Below are 21513 nucleotides of genomic sequence, written 5' to 3'. Positions count from 1 at the left end.
ACTTTCTGAGTAGGGAGGGTAACATAAAGTCACGCGGGGACACTTGTTAATATTTAGAGAATTGCCAGAGAAAACACTTAAGCACATTGAATCATTTTGAGAGTTTGGCTCGAGAGCTCTCGCTGGTGCCCTAGTTCTATGATAGAGAGTGTTTAGACTAAAAATAACCTTGTGACATTGTTCTTTGAGCATGCATATTATCTGTGAGGCTGATTCGACAGCAAAGCATCAAACAGCAGGTGTTCCCTGTCTTTGAACAGAGCTAGATCTGGAGCTAGAGGAGGATGTAAAGAGGAGAACAGCAGCTGTTCCCTGTCTTTGAACAGAGCTAGATCTGGAGCTAGAGGAGGATGTAAAGCATCAAACAGCAGGTGTTCCCTGTCTTTGAACAGAGCTAGATCTGGAGCTAGAGGAGGATGTAAAGCATCAAACAGCAGGTGTTCCCTGTCTTTGAACAGAGCTAGATCTGGAGCTAGAGGAGGATGTAAAGCATCAAACAGCAGGTGTTCCCTGTCTTTGAACAGAGCTAGATCTGGAGCTAGAGGAGGATGTAAAGAGGAGAACAGCAGGTGTTCCCTGTCTTTGAACAGAGCTAGATCTGGAGCTAGAGGAGGATGTAAAGCATCAAACAGCAGGTGTTCCCTGTCTTTGAACAGAGCTAGATCTGGAGCTAGAGGAGGATGTAAAGAGGAGAACAGCAGGTGTTCCCTGGCTTTGAACAGAGCTAGATCTGGAGCTAGAGGAGGATGTAAAGAGGAGAACAGCAGGTGTTCCCTGTCTTTGAACAGAGCTAGATCTGGAGCTAGAGGAGGATGTAAAGCATCAAACAGCAGGTGTTCCCTGTCTTTGAACAGAGCTAGATCTGGAGCTAGAGGAGGATGTAAAGAGGAGAACAGGAGGTGAAAGTACTGGATCAACTCTCAATCCCACACACACACTGTACGTCTAATGGTATAGCAAAGCAAAGATTACCACCGCAAGAAACATAGCAAAGAACAGTGCAAAGAAACACTAGCAAAAGGGGACCCTGAGTTTGGGAGACCCTGGTTCAGGCAGTATTATTATGTTCCTTCTAGTTTATTGAATACTGTTAAAAAGAAGAAAAATAGATCCATATTTTTGGGGGGAAGCATCGAGATTCCCGGTGTGCTGGAGTTTTTCTTATTTTTTAATAGTATACTTTTAGCTCCGTGTACCTAGTATCACATTAAGGTGTACGAGCTCACTCTTTCAAGTTGAGTGAACAAAGCCTTTAGCGTTCACTTGAATTCGCCCAGGCAGTGATTCCCTAAGACAGAAGGCGTTTGGATTTTTAAAGACGGAAGTCGTTTATAGCCTAATCTTGTTGTTGTCGTTACTGTTCTCCCTCTAGCTCCCCAAGACTCCTAATACCTTATCATTCAGCGTCCAAATCACTCAATCCAAATTTCAGAGGACAAGCTGATTGATTGTTCATGTTGTTCAACCTCTACGGCTGCGGCAAACAAACAAGGCTACAAACCCTCCAATTTCAAAAGAAAGGTAACAATTCAGTACCACTCCATTGTGAACAACAATCAAGGCCTGGGCTCTTCGTTTCCTCGTCTTTGTCCTTGGCTGGGAAGCAGCAGCTAAAGAGGAGAGAATATTTTTCATGTCAACCCCGTCTGCCCATGATGTGTCCTTGGAAACTTTGGCCGTCACCCCCTAAATGGAAGAAAGAAAACATGGACCGACTTTTAAACACCCTTCGAGATCTCTGGCTGCTGTGGGGAATAGGATTAGGCGGCGAGCTCTAGGAACGGTCGGCTGAAAGCTCTCTGTAAACTGCTCATAAACAGACCGTTGCTTCAGGCCAACACTGCCACATAAACCCACGAGTAAATCCTTCCTTTGTGTCTCTGCTTACTGAGACAAAAAACGGTGATGGAAATGCTAACCAAGATTATGTCCCAGTTTTCTAGATCGTCACATGTAGCCCTAATGTGTACAATAACTTGACGATGTCTTTCATACCAATAGGTGTCCACTCGACGAGTTTTGATGATGTACTTTTGTGTTTTCTGCACCATGACTCTTTATTTTTTTTTGAAAAGGTACAGCTTATTTTCTAGCCTCTGCCTATTCTGTCCCCTTCCAACCCCACGCTTTATTGTTGTGGATCGATCAGAAAATTATGCAAGTCATTCCTGTCTCTCATTAAAACAAATAGTGACAGTATCACGCTCTCTAATGCGAGGCGAACCACCCCCTCAAGCCTTAATAGGGGCTTAAAGGGATGTTCATCCACGGTGAGCGATGTCATTACCACAGCTTTAGAATATGTGGGTCACTAACTTAATCTGGGTAGGCGGGACGCTTGCGTCTCACATGGCCAATAGCCAGGAAAATGCAGAGCGCCAAATTCAAATACATTTCTATAAAAATCAAACTTTCATTAAATTACACATGCAAGATAGCAAATTAAAGCTACACTTGTTGTGAATCCAGCCAACATGTCAGCTTTAAAAAAAAATAGCACAAGATGCTATTATCTGATGATAGCACAACAGTAAACAATGAGAGTAGCATATTTCAACTCTGCAGGCGCGACACAAAACGCAGAAATAAATGATAAATCATGCCTTACCTTTGACGAGCTTCTTTTGTTGGAACTCCTATGTGTCCCATAAACATCACAAATGGTCCTTTTGTTCGATTAATTCCGTCGATATATATCCAAAATGTCCATTTATTTGGTGCGTTTGATCCAGAAAAACACTGCTTCCAACTTGCACAACGTCGCTACAAAATATCTCAAAAGTTCCCTGTAAACTTTGCCAAAACATTTCAAACTACTTTTGTAATACAACTTTAGGTATTTCTAAACGCATATAATCAATCAAATTGAAGACGGGATGATCTGTGTTCAATACAGGAGCAAAACAAACTGACGCTACTTTTCTGGTTACACGCCTCTATCAAACGGTACACATGAAGTGACATTCGTTCTGAGCTATGGTACTTCTTCATTACACAAAGGAAAAACCTCAACCAATTTCTACAAACTGGTGACATCCAGTGGAAGTGGTAGGAACGGCAGGAAAGTCGATTTAGAATTCTGGATTCCCCATGAAAACATATTGAAAAGACAGTGACTTAAAAAAAGAAAAAATCTGAATGGTTTGTCCTCGGGGGTTCGCCTGCTAAATAAGTTCTGTTATACTCACAGACATGATTCAAACAGTTGTAGAAACTTCAGAGTGTTTTCTATCCAATACTAATAATAATATGCATATATTAGGATCTGGGACAGAGTAGGAGGCAGTTCAGTTTGGGCACGCTATTTATCCAAAAGTGAAAATGCTGCCCCCTACCCCAAACAGGTTAAGCACAGACTGTATCATACAGAACAAACCCAACGCAGCCAGATGCTGAGGAGGACACAGTGGTCATGACAGTACTGGAGAAAAAATATCACAGTCACAGCATATATTTTCCCTGCGGAGCACAATATTGTCCTCCAATAGTTGTTCTATGCTTAAACAATGGATGTCTTATGGCTAGTAATGGGATTGTCCACAGGCAGTGGACAAAGAAACGGAACGCCCCACTTTCTCCTCGCTCCCTTCTGCAGGATGCTTTGCAATTTCCTCTTGCCCTTTATCTTATCGCTGTCGTGTCCTTTCTCAAAATATCCCCCCTCATTTCATCCCCCCTCGGTAGTCTCTACACCTCTGCCTCCTCTTTTCTCTCCCCTCATGAGATGTAATTAAAGAGCACCAGCCTTCACAGAATGAGACACGGGCCTACCCCTCGGCCCCTACGTGTACCCCGGGAAGAGTAGCTGATGCTTTTGCAGTGGCTAATGGGGATCCTAATAAATACCAAATACCCCTTGACCTTTTGCGCACAGCACACCCAGGTACCATTTAAACCAGAGGCGTTTATTGAAAAAAACCCACAAGCACTTCAATCGTGGTAAAAGCAGCATGGAGCACAGAGAAGGCCACGCGGATGCTCGATGGAAGCCGATCGATCCCTTCCATCTGATGGATAAGAATTTAGCTAGTCATGGTGAATTATTATGATGTGAGTAGGATAAGAAAAAAACTATGAGAGATAGAGTGGCCTAAGATTCTGAAGGCATCTTTAGAGAGTGCCAGTCTGTATAAATACTGTCACAGTGAATAAAACCATATAGGAGTACAGACACACACTGGCGCCAAGTCGACCTTGAAGCCCCTTCAGTCGCGGTCCTCCCTTTTCTGTTATCCGGAGGACATTTTTATTAAAGGCGTTGAACTGGGATTCACCCTAACATTATTGCCATTCTATCCACCGCCCTCCCACGTGTACAGAGAGCACACAGTTCTTTCCCACTCTGCAATTATGTCCCAGAGTGCATCTGGTCTCAGGGGGAGTGTGCATTCGGTGAAGGTGCCAGTAGGGAGTGGTAAATGGTGGGAGGACCTTTTTTGTCAAGGTTAAATGAAGGGCTAGGCAAATGATGCCTCTACACTGACAGGCAAATAATACATGCAAATACAGTGCCTTGCGAAAGTATTCGGGCCCCTTGAACTTTGCGACCTTTTGCCACATTTCAGGCTTCAAACATAAAGATATAAAACTGTATTTTTTGGTGAAGAATCAACAACAAGTGGGACACAATCATGAAGTGGAACGACATTTATTGGATATTTCAAAAACTGAAAAATTGGGCGTGCAAAATTATTCAGCCCCCTTAAGTTAATACTTTTTAGCGCCACCTTTTGCTGCGATTACAGCTGTAAGTCGCTTGGGGTATGTCTCTATCAGTTTTGCACATCGAGAGACTGATTTTTTCCCCCATTCCTCCTTGCAAAACAGCTCGAGCTCAGTGAGGTTGGATGGAGAGCATTTGTGAACAGCAGTTTTCAGTTCTTTCCACAGATTCTCGATTGGATTCAGGTCAGGTTCAAGGGGGCCGAATACTTTCGCAAGGCACTGTAATACATACAAGCAGAGTGAAGGGTCAACCCCACCCGTTCATCCCCGCTTACTTCCCCTCATCCCTCATCCCTCATCCCTCAGGCACTGTTATGGGTGACAAACAGTTTGGAAGATATAATCTACTGTATATGTCCATAGCGACAAAGTCCCAGGTGACAAGTAACTTTCCCAACCCCCTTCCCCTGTCACTTCTCTCACCCTGGAGACCCAGTCCCAACCCTCCTTTCAATCACACGGATCTGATGTTTAACTAATAAGGTTTCCATCGTTCTCTCCAGCAAGACACAAATCATCATAATTATAGGCTGTGAAGCATCTTTTTCATGCACTGTCTTGTGTGTGCTGGGGGATGGGCATACACATACAGAATCATTCAAATGAAACGTGATGCTTTTCCCACTGTTAAAACCTGTTAAGGATCGGACCCTTTTTTTCCATTTTCACCTAAAATGACAAAATGACCCAAATCTAACTGCCTGTAGCTCAGGACCTGAAGCAAGGATATGCATATTCTTGATACCATTTGAAAGGAAACACTTTGAAGTTTGTGGAAATGTGAAATGAATGTAGGAGAATATAACACATTAGATCTGGTAAAAGATAATATAAAGAAATGCAAGAGAAGGGCCAATATATGACTTGGGAATCCAGGCGCAATTTCGATTGTGGCCAATAGATGGCAGCAGTGTATGTGTAACGTTTTAGACTGATCCAATGAACCATTGCATTTCTGTTCAAAAATCAAGACTGCCCAAATGTGCCTAATTGATTTATTAATACATTTTCAAGTTCATAATTGTGCACTCTCCTCAAACAATAGCATGGTATTATTTCACTGTAATAGCTACTGTAAATTGGACAGTGCAGAATTGAAGCTTTCTGCCCATATAGGATATGTTTATGTCCTGGGAAATGTTCTTGTTACCTACAACCTCATGCTAATCACATTAGCCTATGTTAGATCAACCATCTCGTGGGCGACACTCCGATCCTGTAGAGGTTATTAAACAAACACCAGTTATGAGACGTAGTAGATATGTATAGCTCTCATTATTCTACCTACTGCATTTTCTAAAGGAACATACAGTAGTTGTCTTCTTAGAGGCAGACATTCTACACAATGTTTTGAATGTTTTCTTTGCTAGGTCTCAGGGAATAGGAATACTTAGCTTGAGATTTCTATTCTAGCATATATGGAGAAGATTTTCCCCAAGAGACACATGTAAGAAGGGTTGTGTTATGATGAGCTTCTATTGGCTGTCATGGGCAAAGTGTTCTTATTATATATGGTGCATTTGGAAAGTATTCAGACCCCAGTGAGCCAGCCTAGAGCTAGCAGAAAGAGCCAGCCAGTGAGCCAGTCTAGAGCTAGCAGAAAGAGCCAACCAGTGAGCCAGTCTAGAGCTAGCAGAAAGAGGCAGCCTAGAGCTAGCAGAAAGAGACAGCCAGTGAGGCAGCCTAGAGCTAGCAGAAAGAGCCAGCCAGTAAGGCAGCCTAGAGCTAGCAGAAAGAGCCATCCAGTGAGCCAGCCTAGAGCTAGCAGAAAGAGCCAGCCAGTGAGGCAGCCTAGAGCTAGCAGAAAGAGCCATCCATTGAGCCAGCCTAGAGCTAGCAGAAAGAGCCAGCCAGTGAGGCAGCCGAGAGCTAGCAGAAAGAGCCAGCCAGTGAGGCAGCCTAGAGCTAGCAGAAAGAGCCAGCCAGTGAGGCAGCCTAGAGCTAGCAGAAAGAGCCATCCATTGAGCCAGCCTAGAGCTAGCAGAAAGAGCCAGCCAGTGAGGCAGCCGAGAGCTAGCAGAAAGAGCCAGCCAGTGAGGCAGCCGAGAGCTAGCAGAAAGAGCCAGCCAGTGAGGCAGCCTAGAGCTAGCAGAAATAGGAATAGCGAATGAACCAAGTAAAAAAAAACATGAACTGCTTCACAGTAGATGTGTAAATCAGCCAAGTGTGTTAGCAGATTGCGCTAGCTCAGGTATTCCCAAACTGGGGTACGTGCAATGCCGTCAAGGGTACGCCAAATAAAAATGTGATTCGCATTTAAAAATACATATATAATAATTATTTATAATTATTTATAAAAAAATACAAATAAAAATGTATTTGCATTTTCAAACAGTCCATTTATCTTTTCCAATGGGGCTATACATTTGGGTGAGGTTTTTTTTCCATTTCACTGCCAAAATTGTAACTAAACCATCTAGTGTTCAGCGAAATAACAACACAATGTTAAATACAGGTAGCCTAGTCAAATAATTAATATCCAATCACATTAACCGTTACTCTCTCGCAGGAATTGCGCTAACGGTCCGTATGTAGCCAAACGTAGCTGCTGATCATTCCGTTTGCTCGAAAATTGATAAATGCTTAGAAAAAGTAAGGCCATATAGAGACATACCAGCTTCACTGGTAGTACTGGACAGCTTTGTGACATCAAATGGACTTTGGTGGTCAAGATGTGTTGGTGTCTGTACTGATGGCGCAAATGTCATGACATGGAGACATAGTGGAGTGGTAATGCTCATGCAAGCAGTTGCTCCTGACGCCACTTGGGTACATTGCAGCATTCACCGAGAGGCTCTTGCTGCCAAGGGAATGCCTGACAGCTTGAAAGATGTTTTCGACACTACAGTGAAAATGGTTAACTTTGTTAAAGCAAGGCCCCTGAACTCTCGTGCATTTTCTGCACTATTCAATGATATGGGCATCAACCATGCTTTTACAACATACAAAAGTGCGCTGGTTATCAAGGGGCAAAGTATTGACACATTTTTTTAAAGGTTCTCTTTACTGACCATCATTTTCACATGTTGAGGCTATGATTGAGAATTTGGAGATCTTCTCTGTCTGCATTAACAAGGACAACACACAGGTCTTTCCATCATTGTATGATTTGTTTGTGTGCAAATGAACTCAAGCTTACGGACAATGTCAAATGTGACATAGAGAAGCACCTGAGTGAGTTGGGTGCGCAATTACGCAGGTACAGTACTTTCCCGAAATGCATGACGCAAACAACTGGATTCGTTATCCCTTTCATGCCACTTACTGATATGATATCTGAACAAGAGAACCTCATCGAAATTGCAACAAGTGGTTCTGTGAAAATTGAATTTATGCCAGATTTCTGAATTGGGCTTTGCTCAGAGTATCCTGCCTTGGCAAATCGAGCTGTTAAGTCACTGATGCCCTTTGCAACCACGTACCTACTGTATGTGAGAGTTGATTCTCGTCCCTCACTAGCATGAAAACTAAGTAAAGGCACAGACTGTGTGTGGAAAAAGACTGAGACTCCAATACAACCCAACATTGAGTTGTGTGCATCATTCAAGCACACCCTTCTCATTAACCTGTGGTTATTCACCATTTTTGATGAACAAATAAGGTTTTATAAATAAGATGGTTAAATAAAGAGCAAAATTATTGATTATTATTATATTATTTTTGTGCCCTGGTCCTATAAGAGCTCTTTGTCACTTCCCACAAGCCGGGTTGTGACAAAAATTCACACTCATTCTTATGTTTAATAAATGTATCGTATAGTGTGTGTGTGGATGATGGCAAAAAAACAACATTTGAGAGTGCGCTGATCCTGGTGCTGGAGGGGGTACGCAGCTGGAGGTTGAATGTTTGAAGGGGCACAGGACTATAAAACGATTGGGAACCACTGCGCTAGCTGATTGAGATTGCAGGGAGTATGTTGCGACACTTCAAGGATTGACAGCGATCCAGTGGAAGCTCGTCTTCAGCTGACGATGCTCGCCATGGTCTCGCTATGTTGCCAGTCTCTACTGTGACAACTACACTGTTCTGGGCCATGCAAATATATCTTCTAGCTCCACTGTGAGGACATACAGTAGTTGATGGGGGGGGGGGGGGGGGTTCATTTCTATTAAACCTCACCAGCACAGACTACCCCACACCCCATCCTTTGATTAAAACAAACAAATAAAACCCCACTGTACTGAACATGAGAGCATCAACAAGCCCCTCGCCATAGGGATTACACAGTCAAGATAATGGAAAACTGGTAGCAAAATATACGACGAAGCAGGGGGATTAAAAGGGATTGTACTGTACTCTATCGTAGAGAGAAATAATCAGGGTCAAAGGGGTTGACTTACCCGGGCCTACAACTTTCTATATTATTCTTATGTCTGTTATTCTCTTCCACGACTCATCCCCGTCTACTGGCTCCGGACCCAGAGTTTATGTAAACCGGTCAGTCTTGTCCGAGTCGTCCGCGTCGTGCTGTACGGGTCGCGTCGAAGACACAGTGACCCAGATGATGACGTCCTCATGGCTATTTGAGTCGATGACATGGTCCGTGACATGGGCCGTGGGGTGTAGGTAATCGGCTTGGCACTTTAATCACCAGCCGTCACTCCCTCAAGCCTCTAAGCTCACGGTCGCATTAAGGAACAGCTTTTTTGGTTCTTTCTCTTTTTGTTCTATTTATATCCCATCCTTGGCTTACTCGAGGCCACTGCGTGTCCCCGCAGCCATGCAGAGTGCAATGGAATACTCACAGAGTGTTTGTGTTTTCCCCATCATGCATCCACAAATCAGTCTGTTCTTGCCTCCACTTAGTCTACTATATAATCCATTTATATCCACAACCATGGCATACTGTATATAGTATCTCTCCTTATTCTCGGTGTAGACCTACTTTCTATGTGGAGTTTTGACTGGAACACTTTGTATGTATGTCTCCTTACTTAGTTTATGCTCTGTTCAATCCCCTGATGTACGATATAGGTTTTTGCCCATTGAAACAATACAATACAATGCAGCTCACAGTTCCTGTTCACAGCTAGCATTCACAGCATTTTCGAGCCTTCCCTACCCATTAACAAAGCAGAAGTGTTTTATTTGTTACTGTGGTGACCACCACACAGTTTTAACAGCTAAGGGCCCTCACTGACTAGCAGGCCTAGCACACATTCTCTCTCCTTGAACCAATTATAATCCTTCTTCTTCACACTCCACCACCAGTGTGCCTGTGCATACAGGTTATTCATTGGTCGACCTGCTCAGGTATCCAAGGGATCCATTGGTAATTGGGCGGTAAAGGTGTGATTCGGGGGCCCCAGACGGAGCATGATTAGAGAGTGGATACTGCATAGTGGTTTTGTCTCTCCGTCCCCCTGTGTGGAGAGGAAAGGGGGAATGAATAAATAAAAGGTGTGAAAGGAATGCTTTGTGTTGGTGTATCCTGCTGGAGGGGTCAGAGAAACTTTTCCAACCACTTACAGTCTGGGCCACACTTCAGAGAGAGGGGGGAAACAGAATAGCTGTGCCAGGAGCCCGTGGCATCCCTGAAACTACAAACAGAGAGAAGAGAGAACAGAGAGAGAGAGCAATGTTGGAGTTTAAGAAATTAATTGAGTTCTCAGAGTGAGTAAAGGAGAGTTTGGAAAGGTGGAGGGACAAAGTTTTGTTCTGGTGTTTAAAGGTTGTTGGATGAGTTAAGGATTTGAAGTACAACAAGTGTTAGAAAGCGATGACAGCTTTTTGACCTTTGCAATTTGCTGTGAAATTACAGGTGACTGCATGAAATGAAAGGTGAGTGCACCTGCTGAGTTTTTAAATGAACCAATTATTGGTGGAATGTTAATTCATTGCTATGTACAAAGTGTGTAAATACTTTTCTCTCTTTACAAAATGTTTGGTTGGTTGGAAAATGCTCTATAACTTAATATTCTACAGATGTAAATGGTTTCCCACTGTAATATCCCATATCGCAACATACAGTACCAATTTTAAAAAAGCTCTCTATAATCACACTAGATGATTATTTAATGGAATTTCCAAATCCACAGCCAGTCTATACTTTGGGGCAGTTTGTTTATAAAGTAAGATGGATCAACACACACACACACACACCGACACACACACACACACACCGACACACACACACACACACACACACACACACACACACACACACACACACACACACACACACACACACACACACACACACACACACACACACACACACACACACACACACACACACACACACACACACACACCTACCTCTCACGTACTCCACCCCCTCTGGGTAACCTCCTCGCCTACACTTGTGTGCACTAACGATGCTGAGCGACTCTGCTTTCATTTCTCCAGAGGACGGGTCCTCTCCATCAGCAGGTTGGCCAGGTTATTCTAACCCATTTTAATTGGCCCAGGCAAACATTACTCAGGTGGCTGTGTGTGTGTCTGTCTCCACGCTTGTGTGTCGGTGTGCATCAGTGTGCGGCGTGCCTGCGCGTGTCTCTCTGTGTGTGTGTGTGTGTGTATAGCACAGCTGACAGGCCAAGCTGCTCTGTTTAATCTCCAGGGGAGATGGGGAGACCGGGGGAGATCTCTACTTCGGCTACACCTGCTTACTGCTGGAGCCGCAGCCTGCGGGCCTTAGAACCAATGCTAACTTCACTCTGCCCTCCGTATCTCCGTCTGGAAACAGGAAGACCTGTCAATTAGTTTACCGAGCTGCAGACTCTGAGTGCCTCCAATTTGTGTTGTAGGCTCTTTCTGCTATAGCTATTTAGTATTGGTATCAATGTCGTTGAATTGTTGGCACCATAGGCCCATCCTGGTCTGAAATAACTGACCAATCATGGCACATTTGTCACCTCCAATCAGATGTTGTGGGTTGACAGTTAATATAGCATCAGATATATTCTTCTACCACACAGTGGCTGTGTGTCAATCCATCGTGGTGAGAGTGGTAGGGGGTGGATGGATGGACAGAGGGGTTCGATAGCACAGTATGCCGTCTGTAATCTTGTTGGAGATATTGTAACATCTGACAGGATGGGGGGGGGGCTGAGATACGCTGTGCTTGTCTCGCGGTCCCATAGTGGCAAATGAAATGATGTCAGTTTGACTGACTCATCTTGTATGTGCATGCTACACCATGATAGTAGCCTTTCTAATCATGTTTGGTTATTCTGTGTATCTGAATGTGTGTGTGTGTGTGGGGGGGGGGTCTATGTGTGTGCCTGCGTGTGTGCATCTGTCTTCTGTGTGTGTGTGTGTTTTCAGGTGTGCAAAATAAAAATATTAATTGGAGGAGGATGTAAGTGAGAAAGCTGGCAGTCAGGAAACAGAGTTCTCTCTCTCTCTCTCTCTCTCTCTCTCTCTCTCTCTCTCTCTCTCTCTCTCTCTCTCTCTCTCTCTCTCTCTCTCTCTCTCTCTCTCTCAGGGTGCACAACTTGAGGAACTAGGCCTGTTAAGCTCATTGGCTGGGTCTTGTATTTTGGCTGCGGTGTCTGAAAAACATAACACCAAATAGACGAGGCAGATCCTTTACAGGATTTAGTCTACTTTATGTCATTAGGTTTTTGTCTAGTTGTTCGTCCCCCCAGGAACATTATGAAGACTAAATGAAGAGAGAGGGAATCACATGATTGGGTTTCTGTGTTGTGGTCTGAGTTCTGCTTCCTTGGTGGCCACTCTGGTGCTCAGATGATGATGAATAGGTACCCACTGTAACAACAGCCACACAGGCAGACACTGCAGACAGTACGTTTGTTTAGGCGTGATATAGTGTAATGGATCTTGTCAGACCAGAGGTTTACTCTGTATTATGAGAGGTAATTCACTTTTGTAGATTGTCAACAGGTATTATTGCCTTGAAGCTTTCCGAAGTACATTCCCACTTATGACATTTTTCTATGCTGATAAATGGTTTGAATCAGCATCCTGCTGGACGTTAGAGCAGGTCACCAGCCATTGTGTGTCTTCTCTGTGTGGCCCTACACCGAGAGGCAGACTTTACACACACTGTCTCCCACTCTCTCCCTGCCTCGTCCTCTCCCAGCCCTCTGCTACAACCGGTTGGGACTCGACATCGGTGCTACATCACTGTCAGACACACACACACACACACACACACATAGACACACACACACACACAGACACACATAGACACACATAGACACAAATAGACACAAACACAGCTCTCCTCGGGCTGAGGATTAGATCATGTGCATCAGTAAACAGCTCCTATCACAGCAGCTTTGTCTCCATGGCAATCATGCAATCATGTTGTTATGTTTGATTCAAACAGAGGCTCTATTGCTGTTGCCTATATACTGCTGATCATCTCACAGTTTACTTACAGTGACCAGAGACTGTATGATGTTTACCAGTAGGGAGGTTTGAGAGTTCATTGGATTTAGTGTGTCTAAGTGATCTAGGTTTGTGTGGGTTGAATGCTCTCTTGGGGAGGTTCCGTGAGATTGAAGTGGGTAGGAAACTATTTTGAAAGTACCAATATCCATTTCAAGTAATAGTGTGTTTTGTCAAAAGTAGCACTTTTTTTTTTTACATTGTCACCAATCTCTCTGACTTATTCCTAGTAGACTGAAACGAAGTGTGGTGAGCCAGACATTTCCCTTACAGCCTGTGGTTGTTTTGGCCACATTAGGTGGTTTCAGCAGTAGTTGGAATATGTTTCCCCTGAGAGGGCCAAACTCACTGGGCTCCAGACAGCTACTCTGACTGGGAACTGTAGACAAAAAATAATTATTGTATTAGAAATATCCAGGGTGAGCTGGTAAACCACCAAGAACACAAAGGTCTGATGATCCAGAAGAATGTCACGCTTGCGACAGACACCACATGACATGAAAGGAAAGAAAACATTTTTGACAGAAATTTCTTGAAAGACCAACTAAGGCTATAACATTGCAACAATTACCCCGTGACCTCAATCCTGAGAGGAAAAGGTATATTCGTGGTTTAACTACCGTCAGCTCGAATATGTAAAATTAATTTTGGCCACTCGTCCCTATTTGATTTTAATTGACTCGACTGTCAGGTGTTTGTCTGAGGCTAAACTGTGACGTTGACGTTCCGTACCGATAGTTAAATATCGATTGAATAAAAATTAAATAAAATACTGCTGAAAACTCCACTCTGATCGATAGCCTTGGTATTTCTTACATCCCTCCTCCTCACTTTTCTCTTTGCTGTTAAGATCCCCCCCACCCTCTCTCTCTCTTTCCTGGAACACATTCATAACACATTTTACCCTCCCTGGCTTTTCTCCAATATGCTCTTATCCTTCTCTTCTCAACTTCACCAACCCCCTTACCCTCAGTGCCGTTCCATGCTACACAGACACCTCTTAAGCACAATCAAACAAATTCGATTCCTGAACACTGACATGTCACGGCTAAATCTGAACCCCAGATGCCACTCACTGGGACCTGAACGGTAAGCTACGAGGACACCTGCGTTGACATCAACGAGGCTAGCGTTACCCTGGTGACAGCCACACTCGGTAATAAAAGAGTGGTGTAATTAATGTGATATTACCAGAGTCTCTATCTGTTAAAGTCACCTTGATATGTTACTGGGCTATTTCTCTCACGGTTTGTGGTGTACTTTTGAGAGCTCAATTGAACAAGACTGCAGAACAAATTAGCAGTGTAGATCATTTTTTGGGGGTCTCTGGTTCTTCTTCTGTCGTCAATGGTAACTACTGATGGTCCTCGCTGAATGGTGGCCAATGTTCCATACAGTATTTACAGTACTTATGGGTTCTACAACAATGCCTTCAACGATGTCCCTGAGAGGGCTAATGAAGTTATATTCTATTGAATGCAATTTCATCGTTGGCAATGCAGAGAGGTGATCAAATCATCCATTTTGTTTCTGTAACTTGACCGGACAGAACAGTCTATTTATTGATTGGCCCTATAGGGTAAGAGGTTGCTCAGAGGGAATGTTGTCCTCGCATGTTGTTGGTCTCAATGGTTAACACGATTTCAGTCTGATAGAATCTGTTGCCATGTGTGTCCGTGTGTGGTTGTGTGTGTGTCTGTGGACGTGAGTGAGTGAGTTGATTGATTGATCATGTGTGTAGAGGCTCTCTAGTATAACCAACCTGACCCTGTTGCCTTGCCAGTGACAGCTTTGATAATTGAACATATGCACTTACTGTGCACTCTGTACACACAATACACAGTAACACACATACAATCTCTCCCGCTCATTTCCAACCTAGAATACATGCCGATGGACACACACACACATACACACATTATGGAAAACACGCATACACACACAAATACACACACTTTCTCGCTCTCACTCACTCACTCACTCACTCACTCACTCACTCACTCACTCACTCACTCACTCACTCACTCACTCACTCACTCACTCACTCACTCACTCACTCACTCACTCACTCACTCACTCACTCACTCACTCACTCACTCACTCACTCACTCACTCACTCACACACAACATAAATGATATGACTACTGTGATGAGCTCCTGTACAAATAATATTTGCTTAAATGAATGTTCAAGTAATTACAGTTGCATAGCAATTGCAATGTTTACTCTTTTGTTTTCGTATCTATTTGGAATATGGGAGCACATCGAACCAGTTTATTACAGGATCAGTTTATTACAGCATTTCAAATGGTTATCTTCTAATTAATTGGTATGAATTTAAACACATTATATGTGATTACGTTTCAGTTTGGCGAACAACTGTTATTACAAAATCATTTCTACTGTCTCGTTTGTGTCTCCAGGCACTCACGTGTGGCAAACACAACACCGAGAATCCATAGATGGATGGATGGCGTGGTTTTTGTGCTTGACTGTCACAAGGTTAGATTATAGGTACCTCGCTTTAAGCTTTGATGGTTAATGGTCGGTACTACCTGAATGTGCTAAATGACTTAAATGTAAATGTAAATGTGATGAACAAAGCCACTCCCGTTTGTAAAATGGATTGCTAAATACCCCTGTAACCCTACCTGCACCAAGTGCTCATACCCCCACCAAGGCACCTTGGGGTAGGACCCTTCCAGATGAAGTCCCTCTGATATAATTAAGGTCTATGTTTGGGACACGCCATGGAACCCTGGGAGTAATATGTGATGGATTGATCCGTTACCGCTCTCATCTGAGTCCATCAATCATCTGTGCTTTGTTGCTGCTGTTTTCAATAGGAATTTTCCACACTCCACTGCTCCCTGACGTTCGCCGTCGCCGGGATTGGCAATGAGGGGTATTAGCTATCACTTTTTTTTCTCTCTGTGTGCTCTGAAACATGATTTGTCATCAAATTGCAACAGTACAGTCAAGTGCTCACTAAGCATAGTGAGAGTCCTTCACAGACGGAAATGGAGAATATGCTTTTGAGAGTCTTCGTTTGCTGGCAATGGACTTAGCAACGAGATCTGCTTGAGACAGGAAAAAGTTAACTTTGTTTCACAGAGCTTTCACAGTGTCTGCAAGATGTCAGTGACATACATTACCTTCATAGCGTATGTGCAACTACTGAACAAAAATATAAGAGTTACAGTATATAAGGAAATCAGTCAATTTAAATAAATTCATTAGGCCCTAATCTATGCATTTCCCATGACTGGGCAGTGTCTCTAGCTGGAGGGTAGCAATACCCAAGTTATGCATGCTCATCTCAACTCTGAATCTGTCTAGCTATAGCTGGACAGTAGCAGTGCCCTCTCAGTGTCAATGTAAGGTGAATCCCTGTCAGGGTAAAACCTGCCGAGGTGGGCTGAGATGTGTGTTAGATGGGAGGAGGACCAGCTGCGTGGTTGGTGGGTAGGGGTGTGTGGTAGATGGCAGCGTAGCCTAGTGGTTAGAGCGTTGGACTAGTAACCGGAAGGGTTCAAGTTCAAACCCCCGAGCTGACAAGGTACAAATCTGTCGTTCTGCCCCTGAACAGGCAGTTAACCCACTGTTCCTAGGCCGTCATTAAAAATAAGAATTTGTTCTTAACTGACTTGCCTAGTTAAATAAAAGTTTAAAAAAAAATAAAATAAAAAAAACACTCATCAGACTTAAAGGAGTGACTGTGACTTAAAGTGACTGTGTGAAGAATTATGACTGAGAAAAGCACTGCAGTCCTCCAAGGGATAAAATCGAGTAAATAGCCTGGTAACACTATCTATCTACGAACTCTGACCCTAAACTTAACCCTAGCCATAACCTTAACCGTAACTTTAGAAAGCAATTGCATAGCAACGTATAGTTTGTTGATAGTATGACCATCTGAAGACCATCTAGAGATGGAACATCTGGACTATCCATATAAAGTGGGACCAACAGCCCTAATATGGTTGAAGTCAGAAGTTTACATACACCTTAGCCAAATACATGTAAACTCAGTTTTTCACAATTCCTGACATTTAATCCTCGTAAAAATGCCCTGTCTTAGGTCAGTTAGGATCACCACGTTATTTTAAGAATGTGAAATGTCAGAATAATAGTAGAGAGAATCATTTATTTCAGCTTTTCTTTATTTCATCACATTCTAAGTGAGTCGGAAGTTTACATACAATCAATTAATATTTGGTAGCATTGCCTTTAAATTGTTTAACTTGGGTCAAACGTTTCAGGTAGCCTTCCACAAGCTTCCCACAGTAAGTTGGGTGAATTATGGCCCATTCCTCCTGACAGAGCTGGCTGAGTCAGGTTTGTAGGCCTCCTTGCTCGCACACGCTTTTTCAGTTCTGCCCACAAATGTTCTATAGGATTGAGGTCAGGGCTTTGTGATGACCACTCCAATACCTTGACTTTGTTGTCCATGCATTTTGCCACAACTTTGGAAGTATGCTTGGGGTCATTGTCCATTTGGAAGAAACATTTGCGACCAAGCTGTAACTTCCTGACTGATGTCTTGACATGTAGCTTCAATATATCCACGAAATGTTCTTCCTCATGATGACATCTATTTTGTGAAGTGCACCAGTCCCTCCTACAGCAAAGCACACCCACAACATGAAGCTGCCACCCCCGTGCTTCACGGTTGGAATGGTGTTCTTCGGCTTGGTGTTCTTCGGCCTCCTGTAACGCGATTCGTCTTCCTCTGACGAGGAGTATGACAGATCGGACCAATGTGCAGCATGATAAGTGTTCATCATTTTTAATGAAAAGTCACTGAACACGAAAATACAAAATAGCAAAGTGAAAGACAGAAACGAAAAACGAAAGAGTTCTGTATGGAGAAAACACAGACACAGAAAACAATCACCCACAACTCAAGTGGGAAAAACAGGCTGCCTAAGTATGGTTCTCAATCAGGGACAACGATTGACAGCTGCTTCTGATTGAGAACCATACCAGGCCAAACACATAGAAAGCCAAAACTAGAACAACACATAGAATGCCCACCACAACTCACGCCCCGACCAACATAAAATAGAAATAAAAACAAGGAACTAAGGTCAGGACGTGACACCTCCCCCTTTTTCCTCTAAACATAACGATGGTCATTATGGCCAAACAGTTCCATTTGGCCAAACAGGACATTTCTCCAAAAAGTATGATCTTTGTCCTCATGTGCAGTTGCAAACCGTAGTCTGGCTTTTTTATGGCAGTTTTGGAGCAGTGGCTTCTTCTTTGCTGAGCGTCTTGGCTGATTTCTTTTGATTTTTCCATGATGTCAGGCAAAGAGGCACTGAGTTTGAAGGTAGGCCTTGAAATACATCCACAGATACACCTCCAATTGACTCAAATTATGTCAATTAGCCTATCATAATCTTCTAAAGCCATGACATCATTTTCTCAAGCTGTTTAAAAGGCACAGTCAACTTAGTGTATGCAAACTTCTGACCTACTGGAATTGTGACACAGAAGATTATAAGTGAAATAATCTGTCTGTAAACAATTGTTGGATAAATGACTTGTGTCATGCACGAGGTAGATGTCCTAACTGACTTGCCAAAACTATAGTTTGTTGACAAGAAATTTGTGAAGTGGTTGAAAAACTAGTTTTAGTGACTCCAATCTAAGTGTGTGTAAACTTCCGACTTCAACTGTATATGACATAGGGCTGATAGTGTGTAACTTGACTGTGCTGTATCAGCCGGCGAGGACATGGGCATATGACGCCAATCACTCAGCCATGTCACCTACGAACCTTCATCCCTGCACCCTCTGCCCTCTCCACTGACCTTATCAGCTGACCTCAGTTGGCAATGTGGTAGAGTGAAAGGTCAACAATGTGAGAGGCTTTCTGGGTAATCTGAAAAGCACATACTGTAGGCTAATATTACATGCTATGATTATTTAGATTAGAAATCAATCTGAGGCAGATATACAGTGCCTTGCAAAAGTATTTATCCCTCTTGCCGTTTTTCCTATTTTGTTACATTACAAACTGTAATTTAAATAGATTTTTATTTGGATTTCATGTAAATAGTCCAAATTGGTGAAGTGAAATGGGAAAAAAATATATGAAGTCCCTAAATAAGATCTGGTGCAACCAATTACCTACAGAAGTCACATAATTAGTAAAATAAAGTCCACCTGTGTGCAATCTAAGTGTCACATGATCTGTCACATGATCTCAGTATATATACACCTGTTCTGAAAGGCCCCAGAGTCTACAACACCACTAAGCAAGGGGCACCACAAAGCAAGCACCGCCATGAAGACCAGGGAGCTCTCCAAACAGGTCAGGGACAAAGTTGTGGAGAAGTACAGATCAGGTTTGGGTTATAATTTTTTTTATCTGAAACTTTGAACATCCCAGGGAGCACCATTAAATCCACGATTAAAAAATGGAAAGAATATGGCACCACAACAAACCTGCCAAGAGAGGGCCGCCCACCAGAACTCACGGACCAGGCAAGGAGGGCATTAATCAGAGAGGCAACAAAGAGACCAAAGATAATCCTGAAGGAGCTGCAAAGTTCCACAGCGGAGATTGGAGTATCTGTCCATAGGACCACTTTAAGCCGTACACTCCACAGAGCTGGGCTTTACGGAAGAGTGGCCAGAAAAAAAGCTATTGCTTAAAGAAAAAGAAAAGAAAACACATTTGGTGTTTGCCAAAAAGACATTTGGGAGACTCCTCAAACATATGGAAGAAGGTACTCTGGTTAGATGAGACTAAAATTGAGCTTTTTGGCCATCAAGGAAAACATTATGTCTGGCGCAAACCCAAAACCTCTCATCACCCCTAGAACACCATCCCCACAGTGAAGCATGGTGGTGGCAGCATCATGCTATGGGGATGTTTTTCACCGGCAGGGACTGGGAAACTGGTCAGAATTGAAGGAATGAAGGATGGAGCTCAATACAGGGAAATTCTTAAGGGAAACCTGTTTCAGTCTTCCAGAGATTTGAGACTGGGACGGAGGTTAATCTTCCACCAGGAAATGACCCTAAGCATACTGCTAAAGCAACACTGGAGTGGTTTAAGGGGAAACATTTAATTGTCTTGGAATGGCCTAGTCAAAGCCCAGCCCTCAATCCAATTGAGAATCTGTGGTATGACTAAAAGATTGCTGTACATCTGCGGAACCCATCCAACTTGATGGTGCTGGATAAGTTTTGTCTTGAAGAATGGGCAAAAATCCTAGTGGCTAGATGTGCCAAGCTTATAGAGACATACCCCAAGAGACTTGCAGCTGTAATGGCTGCAAAAGATGGCTGTACAAAGTATTGACTTTGGAGGGTGAATAGTTATGCATGCTCAAGCTGTCTGTTTTTTGTGTTGTCTTATTTCTTGTTTGTATTTTGCATCTACAAAGTGGTAGGCATGTTGTGTAAATCAAATGATACAAACCTCCCAAAAATACATTTTAATTCCAGGTTGTAGAAAAGATTCCAAGGGGGGTGAATACTTTAGCAAGCCATTGTAATCGAGGGCAGAGGAAAGCTGAGTTGGGGTTTGCAGGGAGGAGGCTAGCGTGACGATAAGAGAGTTTGACGTCTGTCTCCGCCACCCAAACCACATCAGACAAGCCAAACCCTTGCCGTCTTAGCCGCCCACTGCGTTGCACAGTCTGGCCAAATTCAAATGACTCCGGTTAGAGAAACTATCAGCTAGAATCGCTCCCCTTTTTGCCTCCAGTGTTCTGTTGCCTCTGCTTCATGAATATTTTGTCGCCTCAGGATACAATTTTTCATTTGCATATCTGACGAGCGACACAATAACTGCTTATAGGAATCGTGCCACTTTCATGTGCCAGGTTGCTGTGTTGCTGCGTTGTTGCGTCAGATAGACACAGTCTCTGTGTTGAGCTCTGTTTAGGGGTGAACATGAAGTTGCACATCATATTTTTAGCAGAATCGGTTACTGTACCTATAGTTCTGTTTTCAAGCCCTCCAGTGCATATAATGGCTAGTCCTGCGCTATATGTTAGTTTCTACTGTTGTTATCACTCCATTCTCAGGCTTTCAGTTGGTGTGTCTCTCCTGCAACTATTTTGCTCAATAACACATTAAGGACACATATTCCTCTGTTCACAGCTCTTTCCATTACAGCCAGCCACGAACCGCATATTTCTTCATATGAGAAGAAAAAGACCCTCCAATCATGCTCTTAGGGGCTGTGGGATTGAATAAAAGCCTCTGAACATTGCTTATTAAGGTTGTGAGGGGAATTTAATAACCTCAAATGAAGTGCATCTAAAACCAGTCATTGGAGCATAGGGATCACAGTTCCTGTACTGAATACAATTAGGAATGCAGCAGGCTAGACTGTTACTGTTCATCTTGGAGGTAAATGATTTTCATCCAGCCTACACAATGTCATACCAGAATTCAAGATTCAAA

General features: G+C 43.2%; 1 protein-coding gene across 2 annotated transcripts in view; it reads left to right on the top strand.

Annotated features, from left to right (window-relative positions):
- Positions 1-21513, top strand: part of LOC118367365 (mannosyl-oligosaccharide 1,2-alpha-mannosidase IA) — a 204358-nt gene that overhangs the window by 101001 nt on the left and 81844 nt on the right. The window lies entirely within an intron of this gene.

Source organism: Oncorhynchus keta, chromosome 34 (assembly GCF_023373465.1).
Source record: "Oncorhynchus keta strain PuntledgeMale-10-30-2019 chromosome 34, Oket_V2, whole genome shotgun sequence".
NCBI lineage: Eukaryota > Metazoa > Chordata > Actinopteri > Salmoniformes > Salmonidae > Oncorhynchus > Oncorhynchus keta.
The sequence above is the reverse complement of the archived record's forward strand: the minus strand, read 5'-3'. Positions and strand labels throughout refer to the sequence as shown.